General features: G+C 41.1%; 1 protein-coding gene across 11 annotated transcripts in view; it reads right to left on the minus strand.

Moving 5' to 3' along the window:
- CALCOCO2 (calcium binding and coiled-coil domain 2) overlaps positions 1 to 13715 on the minus strand; it is a 755339-nt gene that overhangs the window by 617352 nt on the left and 124272 nt on the right. For 4 of the 11 annotated variants that reach the window (XM_068263845.1, XM_068263848.1, XM_068263847.1 and 1 more), the window contains exon 3: positions 4307 to 4442. The exons of the other annotated variants lie outside the window; for them this stretch is intronic. The gene's annotated coding sequence lies outside the window, so the exon portion shown is untranslated. The remainder of the gene's footprint in view (positions 1 to 4306; positions 4443 to 13715) is intronic. 11 annotated transcript variants of the gene reach the window in all.

A 13715-nucleotide genomic window follows, 5' to 3' on the forward strand; every position in this document is an offset into this window, starting at 1 on the left:
TTCAGGTGGGAGGCTTCGGTTGGACGCAATCGTGAATTGCGTCGTTTACAGGGACGCCCCGTGTAGGCTCATCTCCCACACGGTCCCCTCCCTAACCACTCACCTGTCAACCGCATCCTAGAAGCTGCAAAAAATAAATTTAAAATCACAAACACTGGTCCACATGACAGCCCAGGGGCCCCAGTTCTCTCTCACTCACTGGGGCCCCCAAACCACCATGCGACACCTAGAGGTAAGTGCGGGCAAGCCCTGGACCTCTCACCTCCAGGGAACTCACACACCACAGTTCTCAGTGCCATGGACGGTGACTGTGCTTATGCATGGCTATTATCACATATCTGAGTTGTGTCTGTAACTATGTGCATGCGTTCCATCACTACAACGAATGGAATGGAATGGACACCAGACAGAACATTCCTGTCATAACCAGTCTGATTGGATCCTATGTTTAAAGATGCCCATTAACTGGGCCATTTTAGTAAACAATTGTCCTTCAGATCTGATAATTCCTATTGGACCAAAATGATCAGAAAAATCACTGGGCACATAAATGGGATAGAAAATATAACCAATTTTATAATTTCCAATAGAATCGATATGCAAAATGGATCAATGAAACGACTAATAAATCGATTGTTTAGTTGTCGATTGGCACCATCAACACTATCAAATACAACTGATCAGAAAGTTAATCATTACTAAAATTGGACCATTTATAATCACCTTAACATGATTGTTTTGATGTGTTGTGTGAACCAGCCCTTACTTGAGTGGGGCTTTACCTAAAAAACTAAAAAAAAGTTTCCATTTCTGCTAACTTGTAACAAAAAAAAAAAAAGGAAATCTGCCACGGACTCACCATGCCCCTCTCTGAATACTTTTTGATATCTACTTTCCAAAATGGGGTCATTTGTGGGGTGTTTTTACTGTCCTGGCATTTTGGGGGGTGCTAAATTGCAAGCACCCCTGTAAAACCTAAAGGTACTTATAGGACTTTGGGCCCTTTAGCGCACCTGCTGCAAAAAAGTGTCACCCATGTGGTATCGCCGGTCTCAGGAGAAATAGTATAATGTGTTTTGGGGTGTATTTTTACACATACCCATGCTGGGTGGGAGAAATATCTCTGTAAATTAGATTTTTTCTATTTTTTTACACACAATTGTCCATTTACACATGCTAATGTTTTGCTTTGGCAATGCTAAATGTATTTGGTCCTGCCAATAAAGTTTTTTTGGATTTGGATTAAGAGATCAGCGGTATAGCCAGGCAACGGGTATTGCTTAAAATGAAAAAAAAATATGGAAGCCTCCCTTTAGGTTCACTTTAAGACATACAAAAATAAAGCTGAAGACGAATTGCAGCTCACAGAAAACCATTTAACAATGCATAAAATGTGCATGCACCTTTACCCCAGCTTTACAAGAACTGCTGTGCACGAGGCTTTCCTGCAGCTTCGGCACTACGATATTGTTCATGTTCTCTTTACAGAAATGACTCCTACATTACATAATTAATTCTTTCTTCTTAAATTTTTGTCTTGAGCATAATGTCACACATTGTGCATGACATTGAAAAGGTAATGAGGCATAAATATTATAATATATATTAATGTAATGTAATATGACCCTTTCTTCAATTAATCTTCTGCTTCTTCCCAAACAGTGAAGATGTGACAAAGGATCACGTTATCAGAAATTATGTATTTATATGGAAATACGGATGTATCTGAATCAATTAAATGTGAAAGGTTTATTTTTTCAGTTAAACACAAAATTACACATCTAACAATTATATTGTTCACATTTCTAATGTTAAGTGATCATCGACATCAGCGCTGATGCTAGAAAAGGTTAGTTGTGGTCATTTATGAAAATACAGTAATATTGATATGACACTTCTCATTTCTCTCGTGTTTTAGATAAAAAAAGAACAGATGCATGGATATCACAGGTCAGTTAAAGTGTATATCCATGTACTTAGCAATGCAAAACGCGATTGCAATCACCTAGCGTCTGTAATTTTGTATTGCAGCATTCCACTATTGTTTTGCCGACTGCGTTTTGTGATTCTCATTCCAGTAAATGAGAATTATGACACAATTGCCAGGAAAATGCTACATGCTGGATGTTTGCGATTGTCAGAAAACGCAAACATGCCACAATCGCTGCAGTGTGAGTGATCCCATAGGATTATTTGTGCAGCTGCGCTTTGCTGATCGCCGGTGATCAGCAAAGCGCAAAACATGGGCTGAAAATGCCCAAGTGTGAATGAGGCCTAAACATAAACTCAATTTATTATTTATTCCTTTGCAGACAGAATTATTTTTTTGAAATCAGACCTAGCTTCACATAACACTTATGTTTTATATATGTTCTGTGTCTTGTCTGGTCTATTGCACTGCACCACCGATCTTCCCACAACCTTGCAGGGGAAGATTTATGGTTGTTTAAAAAGCTGGTACTGAGGCTATGTGTAAAGGCATTGCAGAGAACACTGTGCCTCACATACTGTACATATGTATTTTGTAGAGGCAACATATTTCTTACAAAGAAAATATATACATTCAGTATGTATAAATTCCAGTGGTGATCAATACATTACCACAAGTATGGGGGATGTATAGAAACTGCAGCAGTCAAATGATGTTCACAAGCCAATGCTACAACTGGGAATACCCTAGAAGCAATAGTAAAGGACTCCATATTTAATGTTAGCACATCCACCCATTTAAATAATATATAATGGCACCAGTCTGTTTGACATTCCTATGACCCTTTCAATCCTAAACCGTCACAAGGTCCTCTGTGGAATAAAATATATTTCTAGGATTACCCACACCAAAATGTGTTAATGATATCTAGTGTAACTAGAAGGTCTACCACCCACACAAATTGCCCCCTGCCCCCCCCCCCCCCCCAAAAAAAAAACACACACACACACACACACACACACACACAAAAACACAAGACACCTTGAAGACAAAAAAAGACTGTTGGTTTGGCATATCCATGGACACCATGGATAAGCAAGCCCTCAAGCTAACATAGTGGCTGGATGGTGTACTGGTTAAGGGCTCTGCCTCTGACACAGGAGACCTGGGTTCGAATCTTGGCTCTGCCTGTTCAGTAAGCCAGTAGTTCAGTAAGGAGCTCTTTGGGCAAGACTCCCTAACACTGCTACTGCCTACTGAGTGCGCTCTAGTGGCTGCCTTGCAAGCACTTTGAGTCCGCCCTTAGTCATAGTTAAAAGTGAACCTGCAAGAGGAGGGCTTTATGTAGGTGGGGGGAGAAAAAACTCAATGTTTGCTATTAACTAAAGTAGATTATATTTATATATCACATCTTGTATATGCAATGTATCTGTCTTTTCAAGTGATATTTTTTATTATGCACATATTTGTAATGTTCCCTTTAAGGCGAGGGCTTGTTGAGGTATAGGGTGGAGTTTTTTCTCCCCCCACCTACATAAAGCCCTCCTCTTGCAGGTTCACTTTTAACTATGACTAAGGGCAGATTGTAAGCCCGACACGCGTCAGTTGAATCTTGTGATTTTATGGCATGTCATGTGGAATTTTTGAATAAAAAAACAGCGTTTCTACCTCTGCTTGGTTGTGGATCCTTCTGTACATACTTATGGATTGGCCTGGCTTCCCAGATCCTGCACCCATTGGTTGAACTGGTAGGGGGTTTGAGCGTTTTTGCTCTCCTGGATTCACTTTGAGTCCGACAGGAGAAAAGCGCTATACAAAAAAAGGTATTATTATAACATCAAGGCCAATTACAGTCTGGGGTGCCAACATTAACATATCCTACACAAAGAATGAGTGTATCCACTATAAGACACATACCTAAATGGATACAATTTTTGAAAGTGATCTGGTTTGAGGCTCTATATCCGCTGGGATATAGTTATCAGTAGGGTGGAGTCATCAGAATTTATTGTTTTGTTTTACTCACTTTTGTTGTACTCAAACCGAAGAGAAATCATGGTTTGCTTACTCAAGCTTATACATTGCATGTGTAGAGTTCACAGGGCAGCAAAACTAAATATGCAGTAAAAATAAGAAGGCTTGGATCAACACAAAGCCAACAGATACATATAATACCTTCAAAATAAACAGACGTTCTGGGTTTTACATGCCTAAAGTGCCATGCTTGAATCTCAGACAGGACACTATGATAATAGAGTTTATATTTTCTGTGGCTTATATCTGGGTACTCTGGTCTCCTACCACATCCCCAAAACATATGGATAATAACGCTTAATGATCCTTTACAATAAAATTATTGCACAATGAACTGTATACCTTAATGCAGTGCTTCCCAATCCTGTCCTCAAAGCCGCCTACCAACAGTACATGTTTTGGAGAAGGAGGAAGTCGGAGAAGTCATTTTGCGTAGCTGTGTTTGGAGCAGTTCTGAAATGCAGCCATTAAAGAGACACTGAAGCGAAAAAAAATATGATATAATGAATTGGTTGTGTACTATGAATAATTTCTAGAAGATCTGCAGCAAAGAAAATATTCTCATACTTTTATCTTCAGGTATATAGTGTTTTTTCTAACATTGCATTATTCTATAATATGTGCAGATTACACAACACTCAGCATTCAAAATGATTCTTTCAGAGCAGTCTGTGAAGTAATGACCTCTCCTCTAGCAGAGAAAAAGTAAACAGTCCACTTACAGTTGAGATAATAAAAGTCAGATAACAGCCCTCTCCAAGGAGAGCTTAATGGCTTGTTTGCATAGAGATAACAACTGGAGTTTCTCAACTCTTCCTGTACTGGAAACAATTAGATTGATGTATCTGATCTTAATGTTTTATTTCTTAGCTGTACTACACATGCAAATCATAATATCATAATTTTTTTTTCGCTTCAGTGTCTCTTTAAAGTAAAAAAAATCCCCACTGTGACCAGACTTTCTCCAGTTGCTTTCAGCCACAAAATGAAGTTCTTCACAAACCCGTAAGTTAAATGAATAAATATATAGAAGTTCCAAGCTAAAATATGGGACCTTCAGGTTGGAAGGTTACTAAATGTTTCTGATAATCTCAATAAAAATTGAGCTAGTGTTTATTTGTGACTGTACACACAAAACAAAAATCCCTGCTGTTGACAAAACTTCCAAACCCAGAGGAAGCAAACAAAGGCATAATATAGCGAGTGAGCGAGCATGTTGACAACACATAGAACGTATAAAGATAAGGTTTTGCATCAACAGCAATTACAGTGACTTTCCCTTTCAAAAAGCACAGATATTTAGAGGCAAAAACGTGCACTAGACAGCACGAAGATGGCCTCTGTGGGGATGAGATTGCTACTAGACAAGATTCCTGCTAACATATTTTCTGATTTCTAATGGTGCAAAGTGGTGGAGCAGGTAAACAATCAATATCTAGAAGATACTGATTGTTTACCTGATCTACAACAGATTGTATAGTCTGTGGCTAGCTTTAAATAAATGTGGGTTTTTTATGCCTACATGTAATAGCTACAGCTAATAGCTAGGCACATGGCTGAAATAAGTCTTGCCATTTATTTCTGCAATAGATAGAGCTGAACCAAACAGATTGCCTTTTTTCAGCAATAGTGTTTACACTTTAATTTTAATTTTTTGTTTTATTATGTGTTAATATAGTCTTTTGTTGTAGAAGTGTGGGCTGCAGACACTGTATTTGTACAATGTTTTTCACACAAATAATTAAAAATCGTATAGAACAAACTTAAAGTACCGTATATACTCGAATACAAGTGGACCTCTTGTATAAGTCGACTCCAATATTTGACCCACTCAAGCTGGAATTTTTTATTGACTCAAGTATAAGTCTACCCAGCAAAGTTAATGGCTGCACTTGTGGCCCAGGAAGAATTAACAGCTGCACTTGGGGGCCAGGAGGGGTTATTGACTGCACTGCATACAGTATTGCAGCCATTAACCACTGCTGTCCGTTAAGTGCAGCCAATAATTCCTCCAGGAGCCCTAGTGCAGCAAATATTCACTCCCCTTCCTGCAGCCCAGTATTTTTCCCCTGCCCATTTCCTTGTTGCTGCCAGGATTTTCAGACCTGAGCTTTCTTGGCATTTCCATTATCAAGAATGTGTCACTTACCACAGGGTAAATTGCTGCAAATCGGAATGTCACTAATAGTACACACATTACTCAGTATGCTCAGCGTTGCCCATGAATCATGTATAAGTCGACCACTATACTTTTATTTAGTGAGTCAGACCGAAATTTCTAGACTTATAGTCGAGTATATACGGTAAGTACAGTTGACTAAAAGCCACACTGTGTTTACTTTCAAGCAGTTATTTTAATTACTACAAACTTTAATAATGGTTTGCCCTAAAAGTGGCAATACACATCCATTTTTTGCATCAATATCCAGCCGATTCCATTATTTGGAGGAATCTGTTAGAAATCAATGCCGAAAACGATTCCTGTTCATCTGATTTTTAGCCCAAATCAGTCAATTGTGCCGGATGAAACATTTCAGTCGCTCGGCGGTGGGTCAGGAGCAAGTCGCTAGTAAACTTTACTTGCATTTGATTGCGTTGGTTTCAAAGACTTTTTTTTCCATGTCGCCAGTAGCGTTGATTTTGTGACTAAGCTACTCTCACCTGCAGGCGGCACAGTTTCGGTCTCTTCTCTACCCGTCAGTTGCTCCTTTCTCTCACTTCACTTTTGAGCCCCGGACAAATGCTGGAGGCCAAATACTTAAGGTGTCTAGTGGTCACGTAATGTACATGCCTTGGTGCCCCTAGTGCTTGCCCTATATAGAATCTGTTACATCACACAAGTACCCCAGGACTCCGGAGTGAAGAAACAAGAAGGAACAGCCAATGTGGAGAAAAGGCACAGGAACTGCCCCAGGTAAGAGCAAGCTGCCCCTACTGGGAAACCCAGCAGGTGTGCAGATTTTCAACAGATGTCATGCTGTAAATTATTGAAAATCTGTGTGTAGTGTGAAGGGATTCGATCAGATTGATCCCTCTCTGATCAGATAATGATCTAGAAGTTTTGAATCAGGATGATACCATTTATTGGCTAACTTTAAAAGAAAAAGAGTAAGCTTTCAGCTAATACGCCATTTTCAGACTTGCTTCCTGCTCTAACCGATGGCTAACATGGTACAATACTCCTCTGTTACAGATAATGATCTGAGAGGGTTCTATCTGATGGTCACATCGACCAGTCAGTGTATTGTCACCTTAAAGAAAACCTGAACTGAAAATAAAAGTCAAAATAAACATACACAAGTCATACTGACCTCCCGTGTAGTGTACTCCTCAATCTCTTTCTCCTCTACCACGTCCTGTTTGTCCACTGTGATCAAGGAAATTCTCCGTCCTCCATTTTAAAAATTGCCATTACCCCATAACAGCTTTCTGGTCAGTACATTGTTAAATTGTAACATCGCCCACTTTAGCCATAGAGAAACATGGACATTACCTGGCACATCAGTTGTCCTCTCAGCTATAACTGACAGCAACTGATATATAACAGACTTCAACTGATATATTTCAGTTCTAACAAAATGTTGTCAGAACTAGAAGGGATCATTGTCAGAAGAAAATGGTGAGCTTCTGAGAGGAACTGATGGTGAGGTAACTATGTAATGTTCATTGGAAGTTACCTCATGTGTTTATTTTAAATAATTTTACTCAGTTCAGGTTCCCTTTAACTTTTTTTTTTGTTTTTTTTTAATAAAATCATGGTATTATATAATATTTTAAAGGACTACTGAAGTGAGTGGGTTACGGAGGCTGCCATATTTATTTCCTTTTAAGCAATACCAGTTACTTGGCTTTCCTACTGATCCTCTGCCTTCAATACTTTTAGCCGTAGCCCCTGAACAAGCATATGCAGATCAGGAGGTTTCTGAGATTATTGTTGGATCTGACACGATTAGCTGCATGTTTGATTGGAAACTAGTTAATCTAATACACTGTGACTGTTATTTCACAGGATTCATCTGCTGCACTTGGAGGACCCTCACCTAGGTTCTGAGAGAAAATACAAGCAATAAGTGCCCAGAATGGACAACAATGGATAACAAGCAAGCTAAACATTTAGATTATTAGGGCAATTATTATTATTTTTTATTTATATATCACCAAAAATATTTCATAGAGATGCACATAGTAAAAAAACTAATAGTGGGGAACACAGATGCAATCTATATTACGTTATATGAAGCTATCGCACCCAGAGTTAAGAAGAGTCTGATGGCTTCAAAATACCATAAATTGTAAAATACATCTATGCCATATTAGCTGAGCCATACAATACTGATTATGGTAAATGGGAAAAGAGAATTGCTCCACCAGGATCTAATGCTTCCTTTGCTTATTTCATAGACCTCCATATCCTCTCTCCTCTCTGTTTCTCACATTTTGCCCTTCTCCCCATCACTGCCCGGCCCTCTCTGTGATTCCTCTATGCGGCCCGTCTCCAGCTGGAAAGCCAGTCCTAAGGCAGTGACTGTGCTACCACTATAGCCCTGTCAGGAGCAGTTATTGATGGGCTGCCCATGTATTGTATATCCACAGCTATTGAGAGTAGGCCTAGGGAGCAGTTTTTTTTCCTTTGACTGAATAGGAGAGAGATGCCCGTATTTAAAAAAGGAGGAAGAATAGACTGGGGGAGTTATGGCTGAGGTGGGATTTGCTATATATTTAGTAATATTCCCAGAGGTTCCATCAGACAGGACAAGGTAGTAAAGATATAATAGAAAAAAACTCTGTGAGTTGTAGGGAAATCAAGCCAGAAATCACATAGGCAGATGCCTAATCTGAAAAGGGCAGATGTAGAGTGTGAAATGCAATTACATATTAAAAGAGGGCAGTTTTATCTACCAATTCATGCCACTTCAGATATTTATATAAACTTGCTAAAATAATTCAGCATGATACCTGCAGAAGGAGACAACAGATAAAGTGTGGGGAAGAACTATAAATAAAACAGCAGAATGCTGGCTAATGTGAACGTGTTTATCATTATATAAGTGTTTTTGTCTTATCCCGTAACAGAAATGTTTTGTATCCATACTAAGATTACCTCAGGGAGCAAACCAGAGGAAAACACAACTAATTCTGCAAATCAAGCCTGAATTAATTCAAATAAAAAGTGTTTTACCGTTGGTGGGTGTGACTGCAAATTGACTAACCTAATGCCTGGTACACACCATGCAATTTCCCATTAGATAGATGGTTCAAATCGATTATTTCCGACAGGTCTGATCTATTATGTATAGAGGTGTTTAGAAAATTGACCAGAAAAAAACGATCAGAAGCCAGATCGGACCTGTCGAAAAAAGAATCGCTTTGATCTGTCTATCTGATAGGAAATTGCATGGTGTGTGCCAGGCATTACAGCAGACCTGGCTACGCCCTAATACAGCTTCCAGGGAGGCTTGCAGTCTATTTTATCACCTATTGGAATAAAAAATTGTTCTAAGTTTGTAGAATTGTTTTTGGGTAGGTTGCAATTGTTATGTGTGTTATTTTCCAATCTAATCTCTAATGTTTGATGTTTAACCACTTCCAGACATTCATGATCGAATTCTATGCCCTGTTTGTGGCCGATTATTTCTGGCAGGGCATAGATTTTAATCAGCCCCACTGAACCTGCACGGTCTTGCTCTTGCCATTCGCGCTGCTGCACCCGCTCGCTCTGCTGTCACGCTGACAGCAGAGCTTCTGGATGTCAGTCAGGAGTCAGTCTCATTGGCTCATGACCCTATGATTTCTGTGAGCCAATTACAGCACAAAATAGGATTTTCCATAATGCACTGTAGGTATCTAATGTGGGAGAGGCAGACCTTCCTCCTCAGATCACTGACCACATAAGCTTACAGTCCTCCCAGCCTTATATCACTAACCTCAGGCACTTATGCTGGGCATACACGGTACGTTTTTGTACCGCTCAATCGAGCCGCTGATGGCTCGATTGATAAAATCAGACGTGCCCGATCACCTGCCAGATCGATTCCGCGCTTGATACCGCGGGCAGAATAATAGAAGAAAATGAAAAGAAGCGCCCGCGGGGACAAGCGGGAATCAATCCAGGCGCCCGCGGGGACGAGCAGGGACGTGCCGGAATCGAGCCAGCGGCTCGATTCAGCGTTACAAAACGTATCGTGTAAGCCCAGCATTACACCCTATTTCTTGTCTCATGTCACTAAGGATGCTGTGAGACAGTGATTAGAGTGTAAGATTCTAAGGACAGTTAAAATAAGGAAGGGATTTTACTTGGGGGTGTGGCTTTTGATCAGGGGTGGAGTTTAGGGCACCAGCATGCCTGTGCCTACAGACCTCTGCGTTGTAAATCCGGCCAGTTGGGGGTGGGGGGGGGGGGGAGTGTTTGGCACTGACTTTTAGCTATTACTGTTAAATATCGGTGTATTTGCCTTCTTAAAACAGAAGGAAATCTGCAATAATTCAGCTATAAGTGAACATTTGTGGTTACCCACAATGCACTACTACTGAATAGGCAAATTATCCCTTTTCGCCCTTGGTAAGCCAAGCAAGCATCCAGAACCTCTGGTGTATAGCAAGGCTATAGCTTTAAATTTTACACAGCCATATCAAACCCACATGTAGACAGCCTGTTTCGGACTTTTGGTCTTCATCAGTACATGGCAGGGATTGATAAGGATGTATGAGATAGGGCTTGGACCAGTACAACAGAGTAACCAAGCAGCTCAGGGTGACCCAAACTGCTAGGAATGTATAGGGGGATAAGACCATATGTGTATAGGGGGAGAAGACCAAAAGTCCGAAACAGGCTGTCTACATGTGGGTTTGATATGGCTGTGTAAAATTTAAAGCTATAGGCTTGCTATACACCAGTGGTTCTGGATGCTTGCTTGGCTTACCAAGGGCAAAAAGGGATAATTTCCATATTCAGTAGTAGTGCATTGTTGGTAACCACAAATGTTCACTTATAGCTGAATTATTGCAGATTTCCTTCTGTTTTAAGAAGGCAAATACACCAAGCTTTGCTTTTTTTAGTAGGAGGGCTTTTTGGTCCCTTTTATCCCCCTATACATTCCCAGTAGTTTGGGTCACCCTGAGCTGCTTGGTTTCTCTACTGTTAAATATCTACATACATATGTTTAGTATGGGTTAAACATATATGTCAATTACAGTAAATAAGGGAGGTAAACAATGTTGAGAGTCATAAAGAAAACATAATCAAACTTTTATCCAGCTACTAATCTAGATTGTCCTCCTACATGCTATACTCTGGTTATGCAGCACTGTTAGCTATCGTATACAGCCTACCAATTCACTCTGCCATGTGCTGCAACCCTTTATTCTGACTGTAACACACAATGGACAGGACCTTTCCCCCTGGAGCATCACAGAGTTGCTGCATATTTCCTTGCTTTTGTGCCATGCACCTTCTAGAGAGTGTGCTGCATAACTGTGCATTACCTTTATTTGTAAAGTATTTATTGTTTGCATTACTGTAGTTGTAAAGTGCTACGGAGTAATAAAAGCAATAATAAAATATATGTGCAGAATAGTTATAAAGTAAATCCAGGAAGTAGAAAGGGTAGGGTTGGATCCAGTGCATCAAAAGCATGAAGTGTAAACGATACGAAGATACAGACTAGTGTGGGAGGCACAAATGAAAATCTTCTTCAGTAAGTAAAGTGCAAAGAAAATTTACAGCGGAAGTTAAAGCACTTCTAAATCTATTTGTGTTTAAAAAAATTGTAAGGGCAAGCCATCACGTGCACTCCCCTTTTTACTGTATTTAATATTTTTATTTCTTTACGGTACCTCTCACCCTACAGTATAGCTTTTAATCCATCCATCTAGAACCTTTCATGTGATTTATAATTATAACCTTGGTTTGCAAGCATAATTTGTTCCGGAAACGTGCTTGTAATCAGGGCCGGATTTAAAGCTCAGGAGCCTATAGGCACAGAAGTTCTGGCGCCCTAAACTCCGCCCATCCGACAAGACACGCCTCCACCCAGCCACGCCCCCATCCCTTATGAAATAAAACCATACAAGGTAATGCAGATATTGCCAAAGACAAGTATACCAGCAATATGCTGATATTACTAATGACACACAATTAACCAAACATAGGCCAACATTACCAACAACAACCAGATAATACAAGGGCAGACAGTGGATGGTAGATTTGAGTACTAAGCAGGTCATAACAGTTAGAAAAGCAGCAGGTGACAGATGACAATCAGTGGTAAATAGTGGGTACACAATTATTAGGTGGTTGCTCCCCCTTTCCCCTGCGTGGTCAGTATAACATGTAATCTCCAGGCACTACGGTGAAAAGGAAGGGAGGGGGTGTCACCTCTTTCATCCCATCCAAACAGCAGAGCGGCAGAGCACAAATACCTACTCAAAGTCCAGGTACTCAAGTCTCCTATTCACTGCAGCCATTCAGCATGCAGCAATGTTTCTACATAGGCTCCCGATGTCACATGACATGCATTTCAAACCCTGATGGAGGAATGCAGCAGCATGAATGGCAGCAGTGAAGAAGACAAGATGACCCAGAACTGAAGTTGGTATTTATTCGCCGCTGTTCTGCTATTTGGATGGGGGAAGAGAGGTGGGCCCTGTTAGTCCCCAGGCCCCTCTGCATTCACAGGACTAGTGGAGGCAATGGTTATGCCACTTTCTGCCTGGGGTCTAGATGTTACCTGCCCCTTATAAATCTTTACTGTGGCCTAGGCAGCATCCCCCTCCCCTGCCTGTTAAAGTACAGGGTGGAGCACAAAAGACCGGCCCAGCTGCCTGTCATGAGCGCAAGTTACCGGCAAATGCCAGCCAGCCTGTTCTTGTGTACCTCTTGCTTTATCCCTGCTGTGGGTGCCCTCTTTATTGAAGCCTGTATCGCTTGCATTTGCGTATGAGATCAATAGCCATACAGCAGCAAATACAAGTGACACAGGCTTTAATATAGCCAGAGAGGACTCACAGAAGGGATTGACAAGAGGCGCACAGGGACTGGCCAGCATTTGCCTGTAAAGTCATGCTCGTGGCAGGAAGCAGGACTCTTTTGCGTGCCAGTGCCACCCTGTATAAACCCTATATAGTATACCCTAGAGTCTAGGGCCTAGACAACCCCCCCCCCCCCCCCCCCCCCCATAAAGCCTACCTCCTTCCAACCCCCTTTCCCTCTTAGGGCACTAAATAGCCCCAGGCAATACCCTGTCCCCCTTCCCCAAGCAGAATGTGGCCAGGCACACATGCGTACACACACAGACATACATGCACACACACAGAAAAACATGCGCACACACATACACACACAGACACACATGACACATGTACACAGACACTCATGCACACACACACAGACACACGAAACATGCACACAGACACACACGTACACAGTCACTCATGCACACACACAGACAGATGTACACAGACACTCATGCATGCACACACACACACACAGACACACACACACACGTACACAGTCACTCATGCACACACACAGACACACATGACACATGCACACACAGACACTCATACACACACACACACACACACACACACACACACACACACACACACACACACACACACACACACACACACACACACACACGTACACAGACACTCATGCACACACACAGATACACATGACACATGCACGCGCGCACACACACACACAAACATGTACACAGACACTCATGCACACACACATGACACGTGCACA

Source organism: Hyperolius riggenbachi, chromosome 12 (assembly GCF_040937935.1).
Source record: "Hyperolius riggenbachi isolate aHypRig1 chromosome 12, aHypRig1.pri, whole genome shotgun sequence".
Lineage (NCBI taxonomy): Eukaryota > Metazoa > Chordata > Amphibia > Anura > Hyperoliidae > Hyperolius > Hyperolius riggenbachi.